This window comes from Enhydra lutris, unplaced genomic scaffold, assembly GCF_002288905.1.
Source record: "Enhydra lutris kenyoni isolate GAN:26980312 unplaced genomic scaffold, ASM228890v2 scaffoldscaffold26, whole genome shotgun sequence".
Taxonomy (NCBI): domain Eukaryota; kingdom Metazoa; phylum Chordata; class Mammalia; order Carnivora; family Mustelidae; genus Enhydra; species Enhydra lutris.
In genome coordinates, this window is record NW_019154110.1 from 14,988,044 (window position 1) to 15,002,612 (window position 14,569).

At 53.6% G+C, this 14,569-nt stretch overlaps 1 protein-coding gene across 4 annotated transcripts in view; it reads left to right on the forward strand.

The window, feature by feature from the left end:
- The window catches only part of LOC111151429 (CUE domain containing 1), an 81,392-nt gene that overhangs the window by 40,198 nt on the left and 26,625 nt on the right, over window positions 1–14,569 (forward strand). For 3 of the 4 annotated variants that reach the window (XM_022509431.1, XM_022509429.1, XM_022509432.1), the window contains exon 2: window positions 11,477–11,573. The gene's annotated coding sequence lies outside the window, so the exon portion shown is untranslated. Of the gene's footprint in view, window positions 1–4,521; window positions 4,563–11,476; window positions 11,574–14,569 lie in introns of those variants that run through there. The other variant, XM_022509430.1, reaches the window with a different exon arrangement.

Genomic DNA, 14,569 nt, shown 5'->3' on the forward strand with positions numbered 1-14,569 from the left:
TCAGCCGCACCGTTGGTGGCCTTGGGGACAGACAGCAAAGCCAAATGGCCCTGTGATGGGATAGTGGACAGGCCTGGTGGCACATTTGGTCTCGTGCACCCTTTTCTTTAAAATGTTTAAAATGACGTGTGTCCTGTCGTATTGCTATAGGCTGGTCATGGAAAAAGGTAAGAAAGAAGCAAAGGAAGAGAAACAGAAATCTACCGTCCGAGACAAGCATTGATAGAAGGCGTGTTTCCTGCTGTCCCTTTTTCCCATGCACGTTTCCTTGGTGGATCTGAAAGCATAGCATTCTGTATTCATTTGCATACTGCATTCTTTGCTTGACAAAATAGCATAAGCATTTCCTGATGTGCTTTCAGGCTATCTCTTCTTATGGTCACAGGAGCTCCCGTAAGTTGGCCAGGGCGGTGCTGGTAAGGAAGGAGTAAGCGAGGCCCTGAGAGAAAAGGAAACTTGGTCCATGACCTTCAGACAGTAGAGAAGGCAATAGTCACACAGTCTGGGTGTGTCAGCTCACAAATTACAAGGAAAAAGAGATGATGGGGCAAGCCATCGATTAAGATAGACTTAAAGGACAAATGACATTCACGACTAATCATATCGCAGTGTCCAGGGATGTACATTTGGAGAGTAAAAGAATGCAAGGAAGTGATGACTACAGAAGTCAGCGTGTGACATGGGGAGGGGTCTGGCAGTGTCTGGCAACGTCTCCTTTCTTGACAGGGATATTTACAAGGTGTTGTCTTATGATAATTCCTTAAGCTTACATTTGGTTAGGGCAGTTTTCTTTGTTCTTTTTATTATTATTATTATTATTTTTAAGATTTATTTATTTGAGAAAGAGCACCAGTCAGGGGAGGGGTGGAGGGAGATGGAAAAGCAGGCTCCCTGCTTGAACAGGGAGTCTGATGTGAGGCTCGATCCCAGGACCCTGGAATCATGACCTGAGCTGAAGGCGGATGCCCAACGAACTGAGCCACCCCAACAACTGCAGATTTATGGGTTCCGTTTTGGTTGACTTTGAGGGCCAGCTGAGATGTGCTGTGGGGACAACGGTGATGGATGCCCCTTGCCTGAAATGGGGAAGCTCTGAAGGAGATTGGTCAGGTCAGGAGTGCACGTGTGTCAGCCATGAAATGTGTGTGGCGTGTGCAGAGCTGCAGGGTGCCCTGACCAGTCTTGCTCTCTGTGGTTGGTTCAAAGACACAGACCCAGGGGTGCCTGGGTGGCTCAGTGGGTTAAGCCTCTGCCTTCGGCTCAGGTCATGATCCCAGGGTCCTGGGATCTAGCCCCACATCAGGCTCTCTGCTCTGCAGGGAGCCTGCTTCCCCCTCTCTCTCTGCCTGCCTCTCTGTCTGCTTGTGATCTCTGTCTGTCAAATAAATAAATAAATAATCTTAAAAAAAAAAAAAAAAAAAGACACAGACCCGAACACTCAACATTACTCACTTCTCAGAATCCCCTTCCTTAGCCTGGTCCATCTGTTTCTGTAAAGTACTGGTTCTTTTCTTTCTAAGCCCTTAGCCTCCCCACCCACTCCCACACATGGCCCCTCTTTCCTCCGACTCCTTCCCATTGCTCTAGACGAGCCCAGGGAGGTGGTGCCAGGGCCATCATGGGGTGTACCTAGGAAAGGGGACAGTGGAGGAGCCCTGTGACGTAAGCACACCCTTTCTCCAGGCAGACATACTAGAGGGCTTTTTCTGACCCTGGACTTCCGAGGCCCAGAAGTGTGGTTTGGAACTGGGACTTGGGTTTCTAGCTGGACTCTGCCTCTCTCTGCCTGGACTGGCAGGTTTCTTAGAAGCAGGCCAAGGCTCTGAGCTTGGCAGAGGCTGAGGACATCAGTGAGGAGAGACTACTGCTCACCCCTGCTCAGGAGAAAGGGGTCTTTGCCCTTACCCACCCTTCCCAGAAGGATGTGGAGGGACTCCTCTTTTGGGGATCAGTGGCCCACAGTCCTTGGTCTCCCCCAGACAGTTGTCACAAAGGGCTCCAGGGCTTCATACTGCCAAGGAGGAGGGGCTCCCCTTTAGGTTCCAGAATAGCACTGTCTGATAGTCCTTCCAGCAGTGTTGGTAATGTTCCAAAATATCCTGCTCAACGTGATGGCCATTAGCCTGGATGGCCAGTAAACAACTGAAATGTGGTGGTAATGACGGAGGAACTGAATGTTAAATCCCATTTCATTTCAGTCAATTACAGTTGAAACTTAGACTGGCCCAGGTGATGAGTGGCTCCTTATTGGACAGCACAGTTCTAGAAGGAGTGGGTCTCTGAGAAAGACACAATGGCTAAGTCGAGATGTTTCAGAACTGCCTGCCACCCTCTTTCCTCCGCGCCCACGTACACACATTACACATTTCAGGAAGGCCCTGGATACAATGTCCTTTTTTAAGAAAGTACACTGTTTAAATGTTCTTCTCTTGAGCGAGGCAGAGCTGCTGCTGACCTCAAATGCGCCCCCACACATGGCCTCTCTTTGTCCTTGTGCCATCGGAGCTGAGCAGGGTAGGACCTCCGGAAACGCTGCACCTGGGCAGTCCGAGTCCAGCAGTCACAGGCCTCAAAGCCCGGGGTCCCGCCCTGGCATGCCTGTGCGGCTCCCCGCTTCTCCCCTCCAACAGGAAAGAATCTGGTCCCTGTGGATGCCTGGTAGCTGACCAGTGGGCGCACTGGCCATGACTGCGGTGCAGTTACCGGGCTAACCAGCCCACACGGGCGGTTTTGATCTTACTTCCTAGTTGAACAGCTTGGCCTCAAGTAAGAAACATTTTTACTTTCCAGAGAAAGGTGGAGGCCTGGGGGCAGTTTTGGGTTTCTTGGCTTTATATAGGTATATATTTTTGAGCAAGGTGGGCGGTGGTGCTGAAGGGGCACTAGGTATTCATCAGATGAGATGGTTCCCTTACCCCCTTGCCCTGGCCTCCGTTTCCCCAGCATCCAGGGCCTGGAAACGCCCTGTGATGTTTGCTGGATGAATGAAGGAGTCACTTCTGCCAGCAGAGCACCCTCTTCTTCTACTCTGTCTCTAGTCTCCTTCTGTTCACTCCTCCTCTCTCCCTGCAGGCCCTGCAAGCCCTTTCTCCTCTCTGCTCTCTTTCTAGCCCAAGCTCACAGAGGCCTGCTTCATTTTCCAGCACGCTAACCGTTGCCTAGTGTGTCATGACCCACCACTTCCAAACATTCCAGAAAGTACCCCTGCACTGCTGTCTCCCTGTGGCCCCATGGCCTGTGGGACTCTCTGCAGGTCACATGAACAGTCCTCATCAACAGTCCTCATTGTCTCCTGGCCTGCTCCATGCGGATCTGGACAGAGGCCCTCTGTGCCAGCAGGATTTCCTGTGTGCTGGTTGCCCTCTGTCTGGTGAGCTCGAGGAGCGCCCCCTTCTGTCTGGTGACTCTGGCGATTCTACCCCTCAGCGCCTCCTCCTGCCTGACTTTAAGTCTTCAGTTCTTTTTCTTTCTCTCTCTCTGTCTCTCTTTCCTTTTTCCCTTCCTTCCTTCCTTCCTTCCTTCCTTCCTTCCTTCATAGAGAGAGAGAGAGAGAGAGAGAGTCCCTTGCAGGCTCCACGCCCAGCTCGGAGCCTGACACAGCCTGCAGGGTTCTATTTCCCAACCCTGAGATCACAACCTGAGCCAAAATCAAGTCTGATGCTTAACTGACTGAGCCACCCAGGAGCCCCTTTAGTTCTTTTTCTTGTGCTTCTGCCTCTGCCTGCTACTCCCCCTGCTTGTGCTCTCTCTCTCTCTCTCTGACAAATAAATAAAATACACCCACCCACACACATATATATCATGAAATTTACCATTTTAACCATTTTTAGGGGGTGATTCAGTGGCATTAAGTCTGTTCACTGTATAGACGTCCATCACCACCATCCATTTCCAGAACTTGTTCATCATCCCCAACAGAAACTGTTCATCGAACAAACACTTCCTTCCCCCATTCCCTCAGCCTCTGGTAGCCTCTATTCTAGTTTCTGTCTCTAGGAATCTGTCAGTTCTAGGTAACTCATCGAAGTGGAATCATACAGCTTTTGTCCTCTTGTGTCTGGCTTTTAGCGTGTTTTCGAGCATCTGTCAGAACTTCATTCCCTTTTATGGCTGAGGAATACTCCCCTTTTTCCCTTATGTGTACACTGCATTTTGCTTATCCGTTCCTCTGTGGATGGACACTGGGTGGTTTCTGCCTTTGGGACAGTGTGAATAATGTTCTTCTGAACATGGTTGTGTCTACACGTATCCGTTTGACTCGTTGCTTCCAGGTCTTCTGGGTTTACGCCTTAGGAGTGGAATCTCTAGCTCATAGGGTAATTTTGTGTTCACCTTTGTAAGGAGCTACCAAACTGTTTTCCCCCATGCGTGCCCATCCGCCTGGCAGTGCACCTTATTATTTTTTTAAATTCTTAATTTCAAACTACAGAGATAATGCCTGTTTGTGGAAAAACTTCAAAGGATGCAGAGCCGCGGGAAGTACACAGAAGCGAACCCCTCCCGCAGCCCCACCTCTAAGATAACCGCTACTTAGGGTCTGCTGTGCGCGCCTGTCCCGAGACGTGAGTACACACCAGACGCCTCCGCAAAACCAGCGTGGTGGGCACAAGGCCCACTCATTTGGCTCTTTCGTGTCATTCTGTGTTGGCCCCCGAAGGTCTCTGCCGCATGCTCTTCCATTTTGGGCATGTGTCTCATGTTATTTATTGGTTACTGTGTCCTGAGAGACGAGTGGGGGTGCTCCCCCTTGTCCCCTTGTCGCTCTTGCCAACTGCTCTGCGCCTACTGCCTTGCCCAGCTTGCCCACATGGGCCACCGTCTCACGGGATCACAGCCTGTTTGGGGGAAAATGAGAGCTGAGCTTGGTACTGGGGAGGCCCTGCTGCCCAGAACCCCCTTCCCCACCGGGCTCAGGTATTCCCAATTCACTCTCCACTCCCAGGGCGGCCACGCTAGGCTAAGCTGAGCTGAGCTGTGAGCGGCTTTGGGAGGGAGGGCCACCCACCTTCTGGAAGGGGCCTCCTTGGCCAGGCATGCCCTCCCCTCTGGGAATTCTGGGGAGTCAAGTAACTTAGAGCTGGGTGGAGAGGTGAGCAGTGGGCTGGTGAGAGAGAGAGAGAGAGTCTGGGCTCTGGTGGTGTATGGCACTGAGAAGGTGTTTGTGGGGACAGGCAAGACATCTAGTGCCCAGCCCCCCCCCATTAGGAAAGACCCAGTTTAGGCCTGGCAGAAGTCCACCTTTCAAGCCAAGGACCGGCCCGTCTTTTGCCAGCACCTTTTTCTGCAGAGCCCCAGGCAGCTGGTGGGAGAGTACAAAGCGGCCTGGAAAATCCATAAACTGCATAATCAGCCCCTGCATCTTGGCCGCTTGACTCTGTTTATTGCTTCCTGTCCCCGAAAGCCCTTTACAAACAGAGCGGCTTTGAGGGGGGTGAGCTGGACCTGGTGGGTGGCCTGCCCCTGCCAGCGGGCCCTGAACCCGTGCATTCTCCTGAACTCACTGCCGCCCCAGCAGAGCTCAGGGAGGGTGGGAGCCCCTGGTCGCCTGAGAGTGGGAGAAGACCCCTCCTGGCCAAGGAGGGCAAACCCCCAGAGAGCTGTTTACTTTGTAGCTGACAAAGGACAAGGATCCCATTTCTACCAGTTTCCTTGAGGGTCTGGAGGTGAAGCTGTGAGGAGGCGCAGGAGGGGAGAAGGTGAAAACCTTCGCCTCTGAACTGTGCAAGGTGGGGAGGGGAACAGGGGACCATTCCCGGGGATCTCAGGACAGCCCTTTTTCCAAGGGCTATGGGACTTGCTCAAAACCTGGTTTATTCTTGTATTACTTTTTAAAAAGCTTTTCCTTTGACTGACTTTTCTCCCATCCTTCCCACCACCGCCTCCGGGAGGAGGGAGCAAGAGGTGACTCTTTGAGGGAAGAGCTGCCCCCAGACAAAGTTGCTCTAGATACTGCTGTGGGCTGTTTGCTGTCCTCCCCTTGCGTCTAGGGGAGGGCCGGGGCCATGAGGCACCTGCGTGGCACCTGTGTGGTTGGGGGGGGATGCTGTGCTCTCGAAAGGGCAGGAGGCATAGGTAGGCGGTTTTCCCGGTGCTGGGGCTGCCCCTCCCAGCCAGATGTGGCCAAGTGGTCCCTCTCTCAGACCCAAGGCTCCCCCCCTGCACACCCTCTGCCCAGGGTGGTTGGAGGCCTCAGTTCTTATCCTGCCTCTGCTACCTTACTCTTCCTTCTTTTACTTGGCTTGCTGAGATGACTGACCACAAGGCCTTGATTCAAAAAGCAGGGGGACAGGGGTACTTGGGTGGCTCGGTCCTTAAGCATCTGTCTTCGGCTCAGGTCATGACCCTGGAGTTCTGGGAGCCAGCCCCACATCAGGCTCCCTGCTCAGCAGGAAGCCCGCTTCTCCCTCTCCCACTCCCCCTGCTTGTGTTCCCTCTCTCACTGTCTCTCTTTCTGTCAAATAAATAAATAAAATCTTTTTACAAATATTTAAAAAATAAATAAAAAGCAGGAGGATGGCTTGGCCTGTGTCCGGTCTCTGTGCAGACCTGCCATGGGGGAGAGGCCGTGGGTCTGCTAGTACTTTCCCGCTTGTCTAAGCAGACTTCCACAGCGGACCCGTGTGTGTCTGAGCCTGTCTTGGTTGTGCAATGCCGAGCGGCCCCACCCTCCCGGCTCCTTCCTGAAAATGAAATGTGACTGCCCTTGCTCAAGAACAAAAGCCCCAAGTTCAGCCCCGCATGGCAATGATTTTCAAGTGTGGCCACTTCCTCCTGTGGGGCCTGCAGCTGAGTGTTGAGGACAGACCAGGCCCGGGACAGGGAGGTCCTGCTGGGGGTGGGAGAGGGAGCCTGGTGCTGGTCCCTCTGGGCCTGGGGCGGCTGTGGCGGGACGACTCAGTCTTCCCACCTCCGCTCTGCTTCCCTGCTCTAGGGCCACCTCCACACAGTGCTTCTGCTCTTGCTCCAGGATACCCAGGGGCAGGGGGAGGGGGGACCATTGGAGCCTGTTTCTCCCCTTGCCCACGCAGAGATCAGAGGCCCACCAGTGTAAGTTCAGTGTCAGTGCGGTAAGTGGTTGGGAGTGTGGGCTTTGGGGAAGAATCCTGACTCGCCACTTCCTGACTGTGAGACCGCAGGCGAGTTAATTCCTCTGTGTCTGTCTCAGTCTCTTCATCTACCAGATAATCTGCTTCCTACCCTGCGGGGTTGTTCCGAGGATCCCGTGTAGGTGAAGTGCCTCACACAGGGCCAGAGTGGGTCCCTGCCACATGGGACGTGCCCAGCCTGGAGCCTGGCAGAATGGGAAAGGGCTGATGGACTCCTCCTCCCCGCGGCTCGCCCCCCTCTCCCCCCCCCGCCCCCCTGTACTGTACTGTACTGTAAACTGTACTGTACTGTGTGCTGTAAACTGTGAAGTACGGTGCACACTTAAAGCACCACCATTTGGGTCAGTTGGCGTGCTCAGAGTGAGAAAATAATCCATTTCAGTATCCTTAAAGGAGGAGGGTCAGCAGACCATAGCTGGAACTCCCAGCTGTGTCCCACTGTAGAAGCTGGGCTTCCGTTCTCTCCTTGCCTGCTCATCCTTCCCCCTTGGTTAATTTGGCGGGAGCACACATAGCTTCACCGTCTGCAAAGGTGGCAGGAATCTGAATTCACCCTGTGTCTGTGGGCCTGATAATCCCCACAGCTCCACTGTTATGTATACATAGCCCTTGAAGGACGAAATCAAGCCTATGTTTACAGCCAGCAAGCAATGCTTGAGCACTTGCTAGATACATTGTGAGTTAAGGGGTGACCAACAAGGAACCTAGGGACTAAGGAACAGCCAGCTGCTTTTCCAGCATCCCAGAGATTGCTGGCTGCTTCCCAGACTGTTGCCTCACAGCCCTTAAGTCTGGATAAACCTTGCAATCCACCATAGGCTGGGGCTGTTCTGGCCACGCCTTTTGTCCAAGCCAGCCCCTCATGCCCACTCTGTGATGGAGGAAGGGCATGCAGGGTCCGCACATCCCAGGCTGGGTTCTTCCCCTTGAGAGACAGAGCGGGTGCGAGTCTGGGCTTGTGGGGTGATTTGACAGAGCCTTTGTTTGCTGACTGTTGACTAAGCCCAGGTGTGCAGACCCAGTGTTTATAGAATCCTGGTTGTCTCCGGCTGGAATGAAGCAAGTAGGTGCTTGGGAGAGGGGGAGGTGTCATGGATAATCCGAAAGTCATTTGTTTAGGGCCTGGAGCCAGAGAGAAGGTATTTTTGCAGATCTCCCTAAATCAGTCCGACTGGAACTCTCTTTAATGCGTGCTTACAGTATACGGGCCATAAAATTCAGTCCAGACACCTGGGAACCATCTGGGGACTTAGGGCACACACAGAGGCTGTCAGTGGGGAGAGGGGCCTGGAGATCATCTCAGTCCTCCTTGCCCGTTTTTCAGATGGGAAGCCAGAGGCCCCAGAGGTAAAGTGACCTGCCCAAGGTCAGCCGGCTGGTTCGTCATGGCGCTAAAACTAGAATCCAGAGCTTTATATTGCATCACCCTGTGAGCTGGAGGTCCTCACACTTTACTGGGCATCAGAATGATCCGAAGAGCTTGTTAAAAAGCAGATTCCCAGCACCCCCTCCCCCGAGATTCCGATTTAATAGTGGGGTGGAGAATATGTGTTTTTAGCAAACACCTCAGGGGAGTCTGATGAAGTCTCACTCCCATCTGAGATACAGGGCTTTAATGCAAAGAGTGTTTGCTTCTGAGACTGATAGAAAAGCACATTAACATTTCCCAAGAGCAGGCTGGAAGCAGGAGGGGAAACAGGCAGAGCTGCAAACAGCTCAGGAGACAAGAGCGCGGGGGTTGAACCCGGGCTTTAAAACCCTCGAGAGGAACCAGTATGTCGGAAGATTTGACAGGCATGCTGGCTCTGCCATGTAAGGCCACACGGGCTGGATGTGGCCCAGCCCTGGACAACCTCTGGGTCACACATAACTCAGTAAAATGGCTCTGACACTGGTAGAAGGCCGTGATGGACAGTGCTAGATGCTTGTGGATTATTAACCCGCATTCTGTAAATGACAGGTTCTCTGATTATGTGTAACATCTGGGGGAGGGGAGGGGCTGAGAGACTTAGTGTCCTTATAGAACAGACTTTTGCTGAGGGTCTCATGTGAGGAAAGGGGTGGGAAGGGGTTCTGGTTCTATAGCTAAGAAAGGGTACAAGTCCTTCCAGCCCTGGGGGACTGGAATACAGCCACTTCTGCAGACCTCGTGGTTTGTACCTAGTACAGTGGTACCTTTCTCTGGCCCTAATCCACCCCCAACCCCTCCATGTCCTTGCATCCCTGGGAGGTTTCAGTGGTGGGAGAGGTGAGACTCATTAGGGGCTCTTCCTGTTTTCTAGCGGTGGGGACTGAGACCCCTGGAGGCAAAGAGAGCTGGTTATGGGGCCCCCAAGAGTTCCCACCCCCTTCCTCTGACTGTCAGATTTGAGGGCCAGGGCTGGCAAGCCCCACTGGCCCGATGCCCTTCCCTGGGCTACATTCCAGGTGCTGATCCTGCCAGCAACTGGGAAGGCAGTGCCTCTGGTTCTGGCCCGCGCTGGGGTGGGTCAGGTCAACCTGAACTTTGCTGCCCCAGACACTGTAAAAGACACTCTGGGCACAGGTGGACGCCTCCCGCCGCCCTGCCATCAGCCTAGTGAAGGGAGTGGCTCGCACAGGGGGCCCTTAGGGTTATGGAGGAGAGTGTGGCTATAATTTTAATTCAGAGTCGGGTGAAGAGAGGAATGACTGAGCACCTGGGGGCAGAGGGGAGTGTTCAGGAAAAACCTAATGAAGGTTGTCGCTGTCCCATGGCCTCGTGAGCGAACGGGTCTGAGGGAGCTGGTGCATGTCGCATGCGAGCTACTTTGGCGTCACTAGTGCGTGCACCACACGGACAGGGAGCACTGGCCCAGGAGTCTGGGTTCAAATCCCAGCTGGGATCAAATCGTAGGCCCAGGAGCTCTGCCACTTTTGGCAACAGGCACCATCTGGAAGTGAGAACATGTGATTTCTTCCCACTGTCCTCTCCAGGCCTCTCCTGAGGGCACGGGTGGGCACGTGTCTGTGTGGAGGTGAGGCAGTGTGGACAAGGGAGGGCCTCAGGTCTGGAGTGGATGCCCGGCGGCTGGCTTCTGGGCGCCGCAGGCCTTGGGAGGGGAGCTCGGCTGCTGTGCAGACTGAGAAGGAGCTGCGGCGAGGAGGGGGAGCAGCCTGTGGTCGGGGAAAGTAGCTGGCCTGGTAAGTGGCTCTAAGCAATCCCATCTGCTGTCTGGGCCGGCCCTTCTTGCTGGGGTGGAATTTCTGATGGTGTCTTGGCTGCCAGAGGGGGAGGGCCGAGGCCCTCCCAGCCACAGCTGCTGCCTGTTCCTTTGAAGCTCAGGGCCAACCACCTCCTCCCCAAGGCTCTGCTCCCCAGCCCTGGGCCTACATTCCTCAACTGCCAGAGGCTCTTCTGAGAAGGCCAGTCAGCTTGTGTGCCTGCGTTCCTTCACCCCTGGGGATGGCCGGGAGCCCCTCCCCTAGGGGGCAGGCCCCCAGGAGTACTGGGAGGTCTGGGCCACCCAGGCCCCAGTATATTCCAGTCCCTTCTCCCCTAGGATGCATAGCAGAGTATGGGCAGGAATGGGGCTGTTGGCTAGCTCCGTGCTCCACTCAGGGGCCCCAGGGCCCCCCACGTTGAGGTCCTGGAGGCCCCTGCTGGGAGACCTTTGTGCTGCATACTTTCCCCCTTCCGTAACCCCAGCCAGGCCTGACTCCTGCACCAGGCTCTAGACTCAGCCCCAGAGAAGTGTGTGGCCTTGGGGCCTTACTAACAGCTTCTCCAGGCTGAGAGCATCTGTGTGGAGCCTGTGTGTGCCCATCGCAAGAATCCCCCTGGAGGGGAACCCGTCCTCAGAGGAACAGGTGTCCCATTCTACAGATGAGGAAACTCAGTCAGAGAAGCTCCACTCACCCAAGCAGTGGTGATCAGAATGAAAGCTGAGGTTGGCCCAGAGCTAAAGCTCCTCTGTGACGACATGCTCTGCAGCCTCTTACCCCTGACTCCGCAGTGTTCACAACCAACATGCGGCTTCCCCTCTGCAAGGAGCTGCCTGGCCAGACCTGGCCCTGCCCTGCCCTGGAGGACCCCCTCACGCTGTGGTCTGACCTCTGGAACAGCGGCGGCATCGGCCACTGCCTTACCCACCGCCCTTCATTCTCTCCTGCAAGGCCACCAGGAGGTGGACGGGCCCCTGAGCAGGAGGGAGCCCTGGGGGGAGGATTGGTGCCCAGCTTCCACTGAGGCAGGACTGGCGAAGGCCTGCTGGGCAAATGGAGGCAGGAAGGATGGAGTTGGGACTCAAAAGGATTACAAAAGTTCTAAAGTCCTACAGGCTTTGTGGTTTGCTTTTTCTTAAGATTTTTTTTCTTATCATTCAGTTTTTGTTTTGTTTTGTTTTAATTAGAGAGACAGTGTAAGGAGGAGGTTAAGAAGAGCATGGACTCTGGGGCTCTGCCGTTTGGATTCAAATTCTGGCTCCGTCATTGACTGTGTGATCCCACGTAAGTGATATCAACTCTCTGGGCCTTAGTTTCCTTATCTGTAAAGTGGGTCTTATAATTCCTTTACTTGGAGGCTTAGAAAGTATATGGCACATGGTTAGCACTCATAGACATTTGCTATAATGATTTTTAAAAACTGAATCATGTCTGTTGTAGATAATATACATAGGCAAAAAGATGAAAGAATCACTGGCATTGCTGTCCTTTTGCTATTCTTTACAGGTGATCTGCTTATTTTATTTTTAAATCAATGAATGAACATGAATCAAAATGTAAAAGATATACGAAGATTTACAGAGAAAAGTTTCCCTTATGACCTAATTCCTCCCAGCAGAAACCTATAGGATCAGTTTCTTGTGAATGTCCTCTCCATACATACACATATGTATACGCATATACTGTAGTCCAGTACTGCCTTGCCTTGTTCCCCTTAGCCATGGGTCTTGGGCAGGGACACGTATAGAGATGCCTCATTTTTTGTTCACTGTTGTAAACAAAAAATGTATCCTTCCATGATACATAGTATATGAATTCCATAGAATTGAGATTCATGGATCAGTGGGTGAGTGCACAGTGTGTATTAGTGTGGGGGCAAGGAGGCAGGAGTCGGACTTCTGTTCCCAGGACGCTCCCCTGCTCACCCTGAGCACCCCTCCCTAATCTTGGTTCCTTGGCCTGGATTCCCTGGGCACTCTCAGATACTCAGTTGTGTGGCATCCTTGCCTGACCACCTGTCCCAGGGGCTCAGAGACATCTGGGACTGTTCAGACTTGAGAGCTCAGCCCCAGACTATGCAGACCCTGCTTCTGGAGGGACCTGCAGCCCAACTGCCTGAAGGAGAGGCCCAGGGAGGGGCCACTGGCCCCTCTTTCCCAAGAAGATGGACCTGGGCCAGCATGAGCTCATGCCTGGAACTAGCCCAGCTTCTCTGGCCTGCACCTGAGCTGCCAGTGGCTCCCTTCTCTAAGTCTGGGCTACTGACCTGGTCCCAGGTACACAGATGTTGCTGTCAACCCAGAGGGGTTCCTCCGGGGTGCGGCCCCTGAGTAGGGCAGTGGGGAGCAGCACCCCTTCTGTCCACGGACGTTTGATCTCCTCGCAGGCTCCTGGGTTGAGTGTCTTGGCTAAGCTGATAGAATTTGTTGATGGAGAGAGGGATTGTTGTGGAAATAGTTTTTAAGAAGTTCAGGTCGAAGTAGAAAACAGTTGGTCTTCTCAGCAACTAAACAACCTTGGTGGAGTACGAAAAGGTTTTTGTAAGGAAATGGTCCTTCCTTCAGGATAAGGCTTTGCCTGCAAACTGCAAACTTCTCCTTTTTCTTCCCTTGCTCTCCCAACACCGGCCCTAGGCACCCCCAGCCTCCCCCAGGGCAACTTTGCTGCCCCATTGAGGACGCACTTCCGGTTTACTTGAGTTCTTGCCACATGCCTGGCTCTGTGCTCAACTCTAGGAATACGGGAGGGTGGGGGGGGGGCGGGGGTGGTGGATGGATTTATAGCGTGATTCTGGAGTCAGACCTCCCAGGCTCAAATGTCGTCTTGGCCACTTAGCTGTGTGACCTGAACAAGTCCCAGGACCTTTCTGTGCTTCATTTTTCTGTCCATAAAGTAGAAATCACAAGGACAGTATGCACCTTGCAGAGCTGCAGAGAGAGGATGATAAGAGTGAACATGCAGAAGACACCTGGAATAGGGTTGGCTTGGAAGGAAGCCAGCAATAGTGTTAGAGTATCATTCCTACTATGACCATTATCCGACCAAGATGAGTCAAACACCACGTTACTCATGCCTGAGGAGCTTCATCTTGGACTTTTCAGCTGGAATGCAGAAGGGGCTTCTTGATGGTGCCTTTTATGGCAGCCCAGCCCTGTACTGGGGCCTCAGGAGCCCCAGGGAGGGACGAAGGTGTCCTTGGGATTGAGGCTCCAGGACCAGTCCTTCCCTTATTAATTTCCTTTGAAACCTCTTGGCCTAGGCCCTACCTTAGCTCCCCTTGCCTACACACCTGGCCATGGAAATTGAGACAAGAGAGAGAAAAATTAGGAAAGCAACTGTGTTTCTTTTCTTTCTTTTTTCTAATATGGATTTTTAAAAGATTTTTTTCTGGAAAGGGGGACTTTTGTTCTGCCCCAGGCTTAGATTGGACTAAATGATAGGCCATGGCCCAGAGAGGTTAAGTGGGCAACCCAAGGTCACAAAGCAGGGCGAGGTATTGCTGAGTCTGTCTCTCCTCCTCTTCCTCTTGCTTCTCTCAGGTCCAACCAGGCCTCCTTTCCCCTCGCACTGTGCTCATCGTGCCCCCAGAGGTGGGCACAGGTGCGGCTGCCCCACGGCCCGGTCCCCTCAGAATGAGACTGGCTTTGTCGCCGTCACCCCAGCAGCTGTGGCCGGTTGAGTTTTCTATTAAGCCTTTACCACGCCTTGGGCAGGAGCAGGAGGCTCGGCATTTAAAGGTCACCCGGCTTTTGAAGCTGCAGCGACATTAATAGCTTGGGAAGAAAACAAGCCTGTGCAGGGGCAGGAGGACAAGGCGCCTCTGTCAGTGCCGCCCCTCCCCCTCCTGGCTGGGCGTGCGGGCTCGAGTGCGCGCACACACACACACACACACACACACACACTGACACCCTCGTGCGCCCGCACCCACACGCAGACCCTAAGAGCCTCTCTTCGTCTCTTGGGCCCCCACCTTCCTTTCTGCCCCCTTTGGGGGCCTCTCCAGCTCAGAAGCCCAGATGCTGAGCTGTCCTCCCTGTGCCCTGCCCCCATGGCGACTGGGGTGACAATTGGACAAGGAGGCAGCTGCCCTTCGGCTGCCCGGCAGCCTCTCCATTAGCGTTGCCATTACCCACTTGAGGTTTCCCCGGGACTTAACCATGGTTACACAAGCGTCCCAGGGGTCATATGACCTCATTCTGGCCCCGCTGGCTTTTGCAGCCCGGATTCCTGATGAGACAAAGTAAGCCGGGACCTTGTCTTCTCGTCAGGGAAAGAAAGGG